Source organism: Hylobates moloch, unplaced genomic scaffold, assembly GCF_009828535.3.
Source record: "Hylobates moloch isolate HMO894 unplaced genomic scaffold, HMol_V3 SCAFFOLD_85, whole genome shotgun sequence".
NCBI lineage: Eukaryota > Metazoa > Chordata > Mammalia > Primates > Hylobatidae > Hylobates > Hylobates moloch.
The window spans coordinates 119320-134339 of NW_026652360.1; the positions used below are offsets into that span (position 1 = coordinate 119320).

Here is a 15020-nt window from a genome sequence, read left to right on the forward strand (position 1 = left end):
GCCTCCCAAAGTTCTGGGATTACATGCCTGGCCTGACCCCACTCTTATCTTTCTCTTTTGGTTCTTTTCAGGACCAAAGGCCCCAGGTATGGTCTGAAGAGTGCAGGATGGGACCTTCATCTCCCTCCAGTGGATGCTACTCCCCACCTTCCTGGACTGGTACACGTGGGTTTTCCAGGCCACGGAGACCTTATGTGGGCTCCTGTGAAATTTCTCCCCTGGGTTCTGCCCATTGCTCCAGTCTGCTGAGACCTTCTGGGATTCTGCTCAACATCAAACATCTTCCCCCTCTCTCTCAGCTTTGTTTTACATCCACGGATGCGATAAGCATGGCATTTGTGTTCTGCCAAGTAACCATGACGAAAGGGCCAACAAGGGACACTACAGAACTGTCATACTCAGAACTCCCCAGTTCAACATCAAACACTGGGCACCATGTGGGTGCAGGCATTTAACCAGCTCTCCCCCAACTCACTCTGCCACCACCCAGTATACATTTCTCCACGTGCCCAAGTGAGGGTGCTAGCACATCTACTCTGAAGAGAGCCTGTTTATCTGCCTAATTACTCCCAGGAGAAAAGTAAACGCAGCCCAATAGCCAGGGGTGACCTTCAGGTGGACACAGGCTCCCAGCGCTGACCAGTCTCCCCCGCAGCTATCCATGTTCTAGGAGGCTAGAAGCTGCAGGATTAGCACACAGCTCTGACTCACAGAAGCAGCATTCTTCTCCTCCTTTTCTTTGAAAATTAAGAAATCTGCTCATGGTCCAGTCTTCTGGTAACTGTGACCTCTGCATTTTTTCAAAAGAGGCCACTGCAAGGGGCTGTCCTTGGAGAAGTCGTTCCCGGCACCCCAGGGCTGCCATATCTGGGCTCGGCAGGACTTCTAAGGCCCTCATGTCCCCCTCCCTAGCCTGTCTAGCCCCCACTCTCCAGGAGAGAGGCAACATAGCTATAATCCAGCAGACCTGCTCTCTCTCTCTCTGGCATCCATGAGAATCATACCTCCCACCCTGACCAATGCCTCTCCCGTCCTTCTTTCCTTGCATAGGGCAAGGGACATGCTTCACACTGCTGGTGCAATTCTGATGGCCGGGGCATGTCCCCCGCTCTACGCCTGCTTCTGATCATGGCCCTCTGACATGGGGACTCACTGGAGAGGCCTCCTGCACACAGCAGGCAGCTGGCCTCCTTAGGGATTGGTCCAATTCTTAGGAACCTGTCTCTGGGGACCTTTTGGCCTCTGGTCCTGCCTTTCAAGGCAGGCTGCAGCACAAATACCACCCTTCCTTCCTCACTGCAACCACCCACCTGCAGCTGTGCACTTGATTTCATCCAGCTGGGGCCCTCTCCAGTTATATCGGTGCTTCTGTAAAATAGTCACCTATAGGGCTTGTTAAAACCCAGATTGCTGGGCCCCACCTCCAGAGTCTCTGAATCAGTGTCTCTGGGGCAGGGCCCAAGAAGTTGCATTTCCAATGGCTCCCAGGTGATGCTGATGCTGCCTGCCTGCAGGCCACACCGCTTCATCACACATGATAATCACCTGGAGAGCTCGCTAAACATGCTAGTGCCCTAGCCCCCATATTCTGGGCCTTTTAATCTGGGATAGCCCCAGGAATCTGAAATGTAAACAAGCATACATACCCCCCAATCCCCAGTAATTCTGATGTAACTGGTTCAGTGGTCCACACTCTAGGAAACACCCTTTCCCTTAAGGTATTGGACACTCTCTCTAGCTTATCTGATCTCACTCTTTGATATGGTTTGGATTTATGTCTCTGCTCAAATTGTAATTTGTAATTACAACACAATCGAATTGTAATTCCCAGCATTGGAGGTGGGGGGCCAGGTGGGAGTTGACTGGATCATGGGGGCAGATTTCCCCCTTTGGTGCTATTCTCATGATAGAGTTCTAGTGAGATCTGGTTGTTTAAAAGTGTGTAGCGCCTCCTCCCCACACCTCTCTTCCTCCTGCTCCAGCCAGGTTAAGATCTGCCTGCCACATGATTGTAAGTTTCCTGAGGCCTCCCCAAGCAGATGTCAGCATCATGCTTTCCCTCACTTGGAGAGCTCACTAAAAATGCTGGTCCTTGGCTCCCATATTCTGGGCCCTTCAACCTGGGATAGGCCCAGCCTGCAGAACGGCAAGCCAATTAAACCTCTTTTCTTTATAAATTACCCAGTTTCAGATATTTCTTTATAGTTGTGTGAGAATGGACGAATACACTCTTCTTCACAATAGTAAGCTCTAGGGACACGGACTAGACCTAGGCACCCCCACTGTTGTATGGCAGATGCATCTGACAGCAATCACTTAACTTAAGCATACCCAGAACGACCCTACAGTCTAAGAAGAATGTGTGTTCAGAGTTCTGAGCTAAGGAACTGTGGCCAACCTGGAGATTCATTCCTTATCAGAACCCCTAAGCCATTCCATGGGATGCAGGCCATACAGGAGATCAAGGCCCTTTGTTCTGCGTTAAATGAAGGTTGCCAGGTGGAGGTGGTTAGGAAGGAGAATGCTAAATTAAAATGCTACACAAACTGCATGCTTTTCACAAACAGTAGTGGTCCTCCCATCCAGCCTGCCGCCACTGGGCCGCCCCATATGTAAGTCCCCTCAATAAGCCCTATGTCTTGTTCACTGGCTCTGGGTCTCTTCTTCGACCTCTCAAACATGGTGCCATCCCTACTAAAGTCAACAGGAGTCTGGCATGACAGCACTGCATCAGAAGCCAGCCTCAAGGTGTTCGGTGAATGCCAAAAGCATAGAGCAGCTATCTGGGCGTGCTTCTCAGGGGCTGCAAAACAGCCTGTTCCCTAAAGCTGTGTTATGTGTATGTAAGTGTACCATTCAATTCCACAGGCTCTAAAAGGGTACTCTAACACAGGAATCTAGAAATGCTACACTGGGACAGGAGGCAACTGCCAGAGCAAGAAGAGCCTCACTGCCCCCACTCAGTCATCCCCCTACCAAAAGGGAAGCCTTGCTGTGTCTCTACCCAACAATGGGAGATAGAGATATGGGCTCCAGCCACCAGCAAGGCTAGGCCATGCACATTTGCTGGTGTCCTGCCTGACTTCAGGGACACAGAAGGGAAAGGAGGGGTGGATGGTGTCAGTGCCATGCCTGGGACTCTGCACTGTCCTCCCCAGAGGGACAGCACAGGGCTCATTTGGGAACAGAGCCTACACCAGGCTAATGCTAAGAGGCAAGTGCCTAGAAACATCATCTCGGGCCAGAAGCCACACAGCAGTGACACCCCCTGCCCCTCAGGGCCTAGCAGCAAACCAAGCAGACCTGGACCAGAGTGGATGCTTTCGTGGAGTGATTTTCCACTGCCCTTCCCCAGCCTGGTGGCTGGAATATTCATTTGTATATTAGTTGTTTTTTTGTTGTTGTTTTTTTTAACATTAGATCCTTAACCTGTTTTTACACACACACACACAATTTATTTTTTAAAATACTTTCCCCATAAGGTTGCATCCATAAAATTTAAATATATCATTGCTATTGTTTAAATGTATCCCCCAAAGTTCATGTGCTGCGAACTTAATGGTCAATACAACAGTTCTGAGAGGCGGGACCTTTAAGAGGCTCTACCCTCATGAATGGATTAATGTGTTATGGAGGAAGTGGGCTCCTTACCACCAGTGTGTTTGTTACAAAAGTATAACATGCTCTCTCTTACCCACATGATGTCTTCTGCTATGTTATGAAGCAGCAAGAAGGTCCTTGCCAGATGCAGCCTCACGATCTTCTCAGCCTCCAGAACTGTGAGCCAAATAAGCTACTGTTGCTTATAAATTACTCAGTCTGTGATATTTTGTTAGAGCAGCACAAAATTAACTAAGACAATAGTTTAAATCATGCAGGTCCAATAATCCCTGCTGATATATTCTTTAAAATGAAAAGACAAGCCCAGGCACCGTGGTCCATGCCTATAATCCCAGCACTCTGGGAGGCTGATGCAGCCAGATCATTTGAGCTCAGAAGTTTGAGACCAGCCTGGGTAACATAATGAGACCCTGTCTTTACAAAAATAAAATACAAAAAAATTAGCCGAGCACCATGGCATGTGACTGTGGTCGCAGCTACTCTACTCAGGAGGCTGAGGCAGGAGAATCATTTGAGCCTGGGAGGAGGAGGTTGCAGTGAGCCCAGATCACGCCATTGCACTCCAGCCTGGGCGATGGAAGTGAAACCCTGTCTCAAAAAAATAAAAAATAAATAAATAAAATAAAATGAAAGAAAGAAAACACAAGTCATAGAATGGGAGAAAATAAATGCAAAAGACATATCTGATAAAGGGACTATTATCCAAAATATACAAGGAACTCTTAAATCTCAACAAGAAAACCTTATGATTTAAAAAATAAGCAAAAGACCTGAAGAGACACTTCACCGAAGAGGATATATAGGTGGCAAATAAGCATATGAAAAGATGCTCAACATGTCATTAATAAATTGCAAATGAAAACAATAAGATACTACTATACACCTATTAGAATGGCCAAAATCCAAAACACTGATAACACCAAATGCTGGTGAGGATACAGAGCAATGGGAACTTTCATTCATCGCCGGTGGGGATGTAAAGCAGTATACCCACTTTGGAGGACAGTTTGGTGGCTTCTTACAAAACTAAACATAGTTTTACCAATGATCCAGCAATCATGCTCTTGGTATTTACCCAAATGAGTTGAAGACTTTTGCCGCACACAAAACCTGCTCATGGACATTTACAGTAGTGTTATTCATAATGGCCAACAATTTGGAAGCACCCAAGGTTACACACTGTATGACTGTAACTCTATGATATTCTGGAGAAAGCAACTATGGTGACAGCAAAAAGATGAGTAGTTGCCAGAGGTCGGGGGAGGAAAGAATGAGTAGGTGGAGCACAGGAACAGTAGGGCAATAAAACTATTCTGTGTGGTGCTGTAATGATGGATACACGTCATTACACATCAGCCAAAACCCGGAGATATTCAACACCAAGAGTGAACCCTAATGTAAACTATGGACTTGGGGTGGTAATGACGTGTCAATGTTGCTTCCCTGATTGTAACAATATACCACGGTGGTGGGAGTGCTCATGGCAGGGGGTGCATGTGTGGGGGCAGGGGGACAGGGAAACTCTGTGGTTTCCACTTCCCTCTATCCTTGTACACAAAGGTCACCACCAAGCAGTTTTCAATGTATAGTTTAAAACACACAGAAATGTATAATACATGTATATATATTTACATAAATATAAAAATGTGTATGCATATGTGTTTATACATGCTCAGATATATGTACATTTTGTTTTGGCTTTAAGTTCTGGGATACATGTGCAGAACATGCAGGTTTGTTACACAGTTATACATGTGCCACAGTGGTTTGCTGCACCTATCAACCTGTTACCTAGGTTTTGAACCCCGCAAACATTAGGTATTTGTCCTAAAGCTCTCCCTCCCTTGGCCCCCCATTCCCCATATATGTACATAATCTTTTTAAAAGAGGAAAGAAACTGATGCATCTGCAAACTCTCTTCACTCCAGCAGAAGGCTTGGCTCTGGTTAAGTAATGGCTCAGGTGATAATGTGATATAAGAAATATATATCTGGCGGTCTTGTGGGACTGAGCCCTTTAACCTATCGGGTCTGCAGTGACTCCAGTTAGGGTCAGAATTGAGCTGCATTATAGGACACCCAGTTAGTGTCAGAGAATTGGTCAGTGTGGGGAAAAAAAACACACATCTGGTGGTCGCAGGGTGAAGTGTTGAGAGTTTTGCTTGGAGTTTTCCTTCTTAGTTCACATTCCGATCTGGTGCCCCTCCCGGCATGGGCTGGGGAAATGAAGACTTAGCCCTGAGCTGATGTGAGTGGCTCACGACCTCCACACAGTGCCCTGTGAGTGGCTGGGCACTTGTCCCAGGTCACTGGGCAGGAGAGAGGGAGGCGCCAGGTTAGAGCAAGGTGCAGACAAGGGCCTGGAGCCCAGAACTCAAGATGGAAGGTCCAAGACAAGGCGGAAACGTACTACTACTACTACTACTAACTACTACTACTACTACTACTACTACTACTACTACTACTTGGAACGGTAGCCCTGTTCCAAGGATCTCACCCAGAATAGGATCTCAGCCAGCAACCTGACGCCAGGCCTCCTCTCCCAGACCTCGCTTGACCCATGGGCAAAACCAGGGGCATCCCTTTTTGAGGTCCTTCCTTCCTCTGGGATCTTAGGATTTCTGAAGGGGGCCTCTTTCAGCTTTCACCCCAAATTCTAGACTTACAGACTCACAAAATGTCCACATTGGAAGGGATCATGTTCTAACTTCCTCGGTTTTGCAGCTAAAATACACCAGGGACATGGCTTGCTCACATCACACGGGTGTGGCAGAGAGGGTCCGTGGTAGAGCATGGCCTGCTGGCAGCTGACGACAAAACCTGACATCCCCTCACAGTGCTGCATTGCAAAATGGGTACCACTTCTGTCCAAGCTGGGCTGGCTTCACTGGTGGTCCCAGCGGGTCCTGCCCTTGGCAACCTACTTGAAGACCCCTCCTCAAGGGCAAAAGGAGACACTGCAATAAGCGTGCTTTAAACAAGGGTCTGCCAAGGCCATTCCTCACAGCCAGAAGGTTCCAGAAACCCTCAGTGCATCAGCTCACACTTCCCCCATAACTATGAAGACGAGGGAAGGCAGATAGAGCCCAAGCTCTGCCCCACACACCCCTTCAGTGGCAGGAGCTGGCCCCAGCGGACCACATACCTAACTGTGGCTGTGGAATTCCATGGAGTGAGCCACAATCCTAATTAATCCATTAATCACAGAGGCGCTGATTAATAATGGCTGACTTTTTTCACAAGGTTTTGTTATGGAGCACTTATATAAAACAGAACAGTTTAATAAACCATCATCCCTCAGCTTCAACAATTATCACCTCAAGGCCCATCTTGATTCATACCGAACCCCACCCACACCCCTGTATTGTTTTGAAGCAAATCTCAGACATCATATATTATTTCATCTGTAACTGTTTATATCTCTAAATGTTAGGAACTTTAAATATAAATACATACAGATGCTCCTCGACTTATGATGGGGTTACATCCAAATAAACCCATCATGAGTTGAAAATGCATTTAATGCTGGCAACAGAGCAGTCCCCAACTTATGATGGTTCAACTTACGATTTTTCAACTTTATGATGGTGCAAGAGTGACATGCACTCAATAAAAACCATAGCCTCATTGTAACCCCATCAAAAGTGGAGGAGCTGGTTACATCCCTTCTTAAAGTGATGTAACCCCATCATAAAGTTGAAAAACTGTAAGTTCAACCATCTTGAGTCAGGAACCGTGTGTGTGTGTGTGTGTGTGTGTGTGTGTGTGAGAGAGAGAGAGAGAGAGAGAAAGACACAGAGAGACAGAGAGTGTGTTTATATAACTAATACGAGAGAGAGAGAGAGACAGACAGACAGACAGTGTGTTTATATAACTATAATACAGCTGGGACTCTAAGTTGAGAATAGGCTTCTACACCAGCAAAAGACTCAGGTGCTGATTCACCTTAGGAAGAGTATGAGCTTGGAATGCTTGAGGGGGCACCTGTCAATACAAAAGGGCCAGAAAACCAACCTCCCCAGGACTCTTTCAGGACGACTGAGTTCTTAGAAGCAGATATGGTATAATGAAATAGCATGGAATTCGAAGTCAGGATACCTGGCTTCTAAGTCCGGTTTCACTGTATGATCCCACGTACTTCATTAAAAGCAATGGAGGATGGTGAGAAGAACATGGACTCTGAAGCCAGACTACCTAGGTTCACATCCTAGTCCTGCTCCTCACCAGCAATGCGATCTTGACAGTTTACGTGACCTTTCTGCAGCTCAGTTTTCCCCACCTGTAAAATGGGGATAGTAACAGTTTAATACCAAGTTTGTTCCCATTATATCAGGTAACATATCATGACATCCTGTTTCTCCAAAACAAAATAAGAAAGAGAGGACCCTGGGCCATTTGATAATGCCCAGGATGAGAATTGTGGGGACTGAAGGGGGAAGGGAGGGGATGGGGGAGAAACATGGAATTGGGGAGGGTCAGGGCAGTGTGACAGGTGGAGGATGGGAGTGGGGAGCACACTGGCATGGCTGTATTGGATTTTCCAGCCTCCCAGTAGAGAAAGCACCAACAGGAAATTGGCGCTGTTTTCTTTCCATCCCCTCCACGTGCCTGGGTGTCTGGGGGCCTGCTCCACTCCAGGAGTAGCGGAGGCAAGACTGATGGTGGAGGGAGGCCACGGGGCAGGGAGATCTGAAAGACCCTTGGAGAGGAAACCTGCCTGGGAGAGGGACCCGCAGAGGCAGGGCCTCCGCCTGCACGAAGCTCCAGCCCTGGGGGCACTGAGCCTGTCCTCATAACTTTCACTGAGGTGTGGCACTGACGGGGCCATCTTCTCTCCTCCTGCCTGCCTTTCCAGACCAGGTGCTGAGAAGGGGGGTGGGGGCAAGTGAGGAAGAACTCACTTTCCATACAAGGCAGGCCGAGAGCACACAGCGTCACACACAGGTCTCTCCTTCACGCTCCTCCACAGCAGGCTTCCCTGTAAACCAGGCCACTCCTCTTTGTGGGAAGAGTCACCTCTGAGGCCTGCCCACACCAAACGGGCTCACATAAGAGCCAATGCTCAGTCAAATGCTGAGTCCAATTCAGAATTTCTGAGGAGTGGAAAGTGGGCAGCAGAGGAAGAAGGTGACAGAGACACAGTGTTAATATCTGGCTGCCTCGCAGGCCAGCATGTGATGGGCGCTCAGGTCCTGGAGGATACTGAGGTTCTTGTAACAGACACAGTGGCAGTGACAGAAAAAGCCTCCCACCCAAGTCCTGACTCCAAAGTGTGGCCAGGACCTGCTATAGTTTGAACGCTTCTGTCTCCCCAAAATTCATTTATTGAAATCCCAACTCCCAATGTGATGACATTTGGAGGTGGGGCCTCTGGAAGGTTATGAGGTTGGAGTCCTCATGAATGGGATTCACAGCCTTATAAAAGAGAGCCCAGAGGGCCCAACCCTTTCCACCATGTGGGGACACAGGGAGAAGGTGCTATCCTATTTGTGAACCAGAAAGTGGGCCCTCACCAGACACTGAGTCTGCTGGTACCTTCATCTTCAACTTCCAGCCTCCAGAACTGTGAGCAATGTACTTCTGTTGTTTATAAGCCACCCGGTCTATGATATTTTATTACAGCAGCTTGAATGGATTTAGACAGAACCTAAGGATGCACACACACACACACACACACACACTCACTCCCAAAAAGGGAAACAGTGGGTTGTGTAAGTGCAGGTGGCAGGGGCAGGGAGGGGACACAGGTCTCTGTCTTTGTTTACCCACTTCCGCATGGGGAAGCCACGGCCAGTTACACCACCTGAGCAGAGGGAGCTTCTGCCAGGGCCCGCCTAGGAGGGACCAGCAAAACAATGGTAGTGAGCTGATGTCAATCGGGCACAAGTCCCAGGGTGGCTGAGGCTTCCCTGTCGATCCCACCCCTCTTAGCTGTCAGGTCACTCCAGTCACTGCAAAGTCCAACCCAGGTTCTCCCAGAGCTCCTGGGCCCACAGGGATGTGCCATATCCCAAGTCCTGCAGCAGTTACTGTCTACAAGACAACCCTTCCAGCAGCTCTGCCGGAAGGAAGCAGAAACTTCTCTAAACCCCTCCCTCATCTTGCAGTGGGAGGTAAAGGGAAGCTCAGCAGCTCCAAGACACCAGGCCTGAGCCTTACTGACATTGGCTTTCACAATGTCTACCCCTAGATTCTTGGCAGGCCCTTCTACCACCCCAATTACTCTCTCTCACACACCCTAAACCAGCTCCCCCATCTTTTCACGGCCCACACTCCCCTGTCAAGAGCCCCAAACATCACAGGACAGTCACAAGGGACTTCTTGATTCTGCTGCATGAGTTTTATCACAGCCCACACAGCTCTGATATCATCTTCTAACACTGCTGCTGGGCCACCGGGATGGTACACAGGGTTTGGAGTCCAATGACAATGATTCCATTCTAGCTCTACCTCTTGTTAGCTGTGTGACCCTGGATTAGATTGACCACTCTGAGCCTTTCTCCTCACCTGTGAAAAGAGGAAAAATGCATCCATCTCATTACATAGCTGTGAGAATGTAGTATTCATCTATATATATATATACCCTAAGGCCAACCCTTAGGGTCCTGGGGCCTCAGGAAAATGCTGGTAAGGGAAGGGGTAGAGGGAGGGCTTTTCAGAGCCTGAAACTCAGCTACCATCAGCTTCCCTGAGTAGGTCCCTCAAAGACATCCCCGGTGCCTGTGAATGCGTTACTTTACATGGCAAAAAGGACTGTCCTGACATGATTAGGGTTACCCGCCATGAAATGGGGAGACTAGCCTAGATTATCCGGGTGGGCCCAATCCAATGAGAAGGGTCCTTCAAAGCAGAGAGCCTTTGTTGCTGGGTTAAGGATGAAAAGGAAGAATAAGCAGGACAGAGTCCAAGCATGAGAGGGATTCCACCCACGGAGGAAAGGGGCCAAGTGCCACGGAACTCAGATGGCCTCTAAAGCTAGAAAGGACAAGGAAGCTTTCACCTCTAGGGCCACCAGACAAACACACAACCCTGCCAACACCTTGATTTTAGCACCATGAGATCCAAAAGACCATGAGATAAAACTGTAAAGATAAAAAAGCCATGTGGTAAAATAGTGCGGCCACTATGGAAAACAGTATGGAGATTCCTCAAAAAATTAAACATAGAACTACCATATGATCCAGCAATCTCACTCCTGGGCATACAGGCCGAGTACCTCTCATTCAAAATGTGTGGGATCAGCAATGTTTCAGACATTCTGGTCTTCAGATCAGATGATTTCAGATTTTGGAATACTGGCATCATACTTACCATTGTGCATCCAAAATCCAAAAATCCAAAATCCAAAATGCTTCAATGAGCACTTCCTTTGAGCGTCATGTTGGAGCTCAAAAAGTTTCGGACTTTGGAACATTTCAGATTTGGGATACTCAACCTATATACCTAAAGGAAATGAAAGCAGGGACTCCAACAGACATTTGTATACCCATGTTCATAGCAGCCTCATTCACAGTAGTCAAAAGGTGGAAACAACTCAAGTGCCCATTGATGGATGAATGGATAAACAAAATGAGATTTCCACATAAAAAGAGAATATCATTCAGCCTCAAAACAGAAGAAAACTGACATATGCTACAATGTAGATAAATCTTCAACACATTATGCTAAATGAAACAAGCCAGGCACAAAAGAACGAATACTTCTGATTCCACCTATATGAAGTCTCTCCAAAGGAGTCAAATTCCTAAGGACAGAAAGTAGACTGCTGTTGGCCAGGGCTCAGGTAAGAGGGAATGGGGAGTTTACATTTCATGAGTACAGAGTCAGTTTGGGAAGATGAGAACCTTCTGGAGATGCATCGTAATGACTGTTGCACAACAAAGTGAATGTATTTAACACCACTGAACTGCACACCTAACAGTGGGTAAAATGGTAAATTTTATGTTGTGTATATTTTTACCACAAAAAGAGCTGCATGGTTTTAAGCCACAAGTTTGTGGTAATTTGTTACAGCAGTAATTGAAAACTAATTATTGAAAACTATTTGAGGTGATGGATATATTAACTAGTTTGCTTTATTTCACATTGTATTCATAGATTGTAACATCACTTTGTACACCATACATAATTATAAATGTTAATTTACAATATAAAAAATTTTTTTTTTTTGAGACGGAGCTCGCTCTTTCGCCCAGGCTGGACTGCAGTAGCCCTATCTTGGCTCACTGCAAGTTCCGCCTCCCAAGTTCACGCCATTCTCCTGCCTCAGCCTCCTGAGTGGCTGGGATCACAGGCGCCCGCCACTGCGCCCGGCTAATTTTTTGTATTTTTAGTAGAGACGGGGTTTCATCGTGTTAGCCAAGATGGTCTCGATCTCCTGACCTCGTGATCCGCCTGCCTCGACCTCCCAAAGTGCTGGGGTTATAGGCGTGAGCCACCGCGCCCGGCCAAAAAATTTTTAAAGAAAACTATTGGCCAGGAACGGTGGCTCATGCCTGTAACCCCAGCACTTTGGGAGGCCGAGGTGGGCGGACTGCATGAGGCCAGGAGTTTGAGACCAGCCTGGGCAACATAATGAGACCCTGTCTCTACTAAAAATAGAAAAATTGGCCAGGCACGGTGACTCGTGCCTGTAATCCCAGCACTTTGGGAGGCTGAGGCAGGCGGATCACCTAAGGTCAGGAGCTCGGGACCAGCCTGGCCAACACAGCAAAACCCCATCTCTACTAAAAATACAAAATTAGCTGGGCGTGGTGGCATGCACCTGCAATCCCAGCTACTCGGGAGGCTTAGGCAGGAGAATTACTCGAACCCGGGAGGTGGAGGCTACAGTGAGCCGAGATCATGCCATTGCACTCCAGCCTGGGCAAAAAGAGCAAACCTGTGTCTCAAAATAAAATTAAATTAAAATTAAAATACAAAAATTAGCCAGGCATGGTGGCACGTGCCTGTAGTCCCAGCTACTTAGGAATTGCTTAAACCCAGGAGGCACAGGTTGCAGTGAACCGAGATTGTGCCACTGCACTCCAGCCTGGGTGACAGAGCGAGACTCTCTCTCAAAAAACAAAAACAAACAACAACAAAAAAAACTTTAAAGAAAACTAATATATACAGTGACCATTCCTTCTCTTTCCTTCCAGATCCTTCTATGGCATTCTCTTTCCAAAGGCCTCTGTTCTCTTTGCATAAGAGCTCTGTGAACATGTCTACCTAACTCAGCCAGCTTTCTTCAACAAGGGAAATATTAAACCACCAAGACTACAACAAAACCCTTTCCAACAGCGGAAGCAGGAACCAGGTGCTTGCCTCTCCCATGTGTCGGGAACAGGCTCGGCACAGGTGTGCTAACTTGAACTACCAGTCAACGTGAGTCACCAGGGGACTTGGGCCCTCAGTGGCTTCCGTGTGGCCAGGCTACGCATGCCCAGTCAGCATTTGCCCCGTCGGATTTGCACAGGGAGGGCCATCACACCCCATCGGCCAGGACCTCACAACCGGGATGCCAGAGGCCAGCTCAGCACCTCAGAGACGACTCAGTTCACTCCCACCGACCCCACCTCACCCCATTTCACAAACGATTACACTGACAACCAGAGAGAGGGTTGTGGCATGCCAAGGTGATACAGCAAGACCCTAAGAGGGCTGGTGCCGAATCCCCAACTCCCAGGCTAGAGCTCATCGTCCCCAGGGCAGGGTGGGTAGAGAGGCTTTCTGTCCTCCGAGCCGCTGGCAGACTCAGGCCCAGTTCTCTAGGATGATTCTTTTTGTTCCATTACGGGGGCAGCCCGTGGGAGTTCAAGCCTAGGTTGCTGCTTCCTGCCCGAGGCAACAGCAGGTACAGTGGGAAGACCAGAGCTGAGGAGAGATTAATTTTGCAATATTGGGGAATGACTGCCTTCCAGGAAACACACCGAAGGGGGAAGAGATGTGATAATATCCTGCCCCTCCTGTACATTTCACCTATGCACTTTAATCAGATTTTTATGGTTTCCCTCTTCATATAGACAGCAAAGGGTCACAGGACATCTGAGAAAGTCTATACCAAGAAAGGGCGAGACCAAAACAGAAGAAAAGGAACCAAAGAAACAGACAACGATGAGAAATAGAGGACAAAAATATAATCAATAATATCCTCAGAGACGGAAGAGAAAATATTATATCCACAAAGCAAAAAGATCAGCAAAGCAATCATTGTGAAATTTGAGAACAGAAGAGGCAAAAGAAAGATACTAAAACTTTAGAAAAGAAAGAACAAGGGTCCTTTTCAGGGGAACTGGAAGGACATTGGACTTCAACAGCCACACTGGAAACTAGAAGATAACAGAATAATGTGTTCAGTGTTCAAAAAGGAAATTATTTTCAGCTTATAATTCTATAGGCAGCTAAATTATCCACTACTAGATAGAGATATTTGGAATGGATATTTCTATCCATTAGGGAGGAATAGAGATATCTGCAGTCACACAAGCTTCAAAAACAAAAAAACAAAACAAAACAAAATCTACCTCCCATGCACTTTTCTTAGTAACTTCTGGATGATTTCAGCAAAATAAGACATAAATAAGGAAAATAAATAAAATAAAATAAATAGGATCTAGGAATAGGAGAATCTAACACAGAAGACTGTAAAAAGAAGTCCCGGGACAACACCTGAGCAGCAGGCCTGGGGAGCAACTAGACCAGTTTGGAACAATAGATACACAGAAAATCAGGCCCCCAAAGGGGGAAAGCATCCACTTGAGGAATATTGGGACAGGAAGGATTGTACTCCTAATGTGTGACCACAGCACATTACTGGCACAGCATTGAACAATACAATTTATGGTCACAATAATGCAGACATTGAATGTTGATGTATGTATTGGTTCCTAACCTATCAAGCAGGAAGTCAACATATTTCAAAACTGATAAATTAAGAAACAGTCATATAAGCCTATTAATTAAAATGTTAGTTAAAAATGGTTAACTGGAGAAAGAGGGAAAGAGGAAGGATGTGTCAGGGGACTGCTGGCTTCATTATAAGCCTTTTGGATCAACATATTTGGCTTTTTTCACTTATTATTATAAAATATTTTTACAATATAGCAATAAATACAACATATATATGAATTATAAAGCATAATAAAATAGGCATCCTTTATCATCTAACTTTAGAAAGAGAATATTACTTCTGCCAGGCGCAGTGGCTCACATCTGTAATCCCAGCACTTTGGGAGGCTGAGGCGGGCAGATCACTTGAGGCCAGGAGTTCGAGACCAGCCTGGCAAACATGGCAAAACCCCATCTCTACTAAAAATACAGCAATTAGTCTGGCGTGGTGGCACATGCCTATACTCCCAGCTACTCGGGAGGCTGGGGCTGCAGTGAGCCAAGATTGTGCCACTGCACTCCAGCTTGGGC

The 15020-nt window shown here is 47.0% G+C and overlaps 1 protein-coding gene across 3 annotated transcripts in view; it reads right to left on the reverse strand.

The window, feature by feature from the left end:
* The window catches only part of LOC116463921 (annexin A11), a 53033-nt gene that overhangs the window by 26204 nt on the left and 11809 nt on the right, over positions 1-15020 (reverse strand). The window contains exon 1 of one of the 3 annotated variants that reach the window (XM_032147230.2): positions 7719-7754. The exons of the other annotated variants lie outside the window; for them this stretch is intronic. The gene's annotated coding sequence lies outside the window, so the exon portion shown is untranslated. Of the gene's footprint in view, positions 1-7718; positions 7755-15020 lie in introns of those variants that run through there. 3 annotated transcript variants of the gene reach the window in all.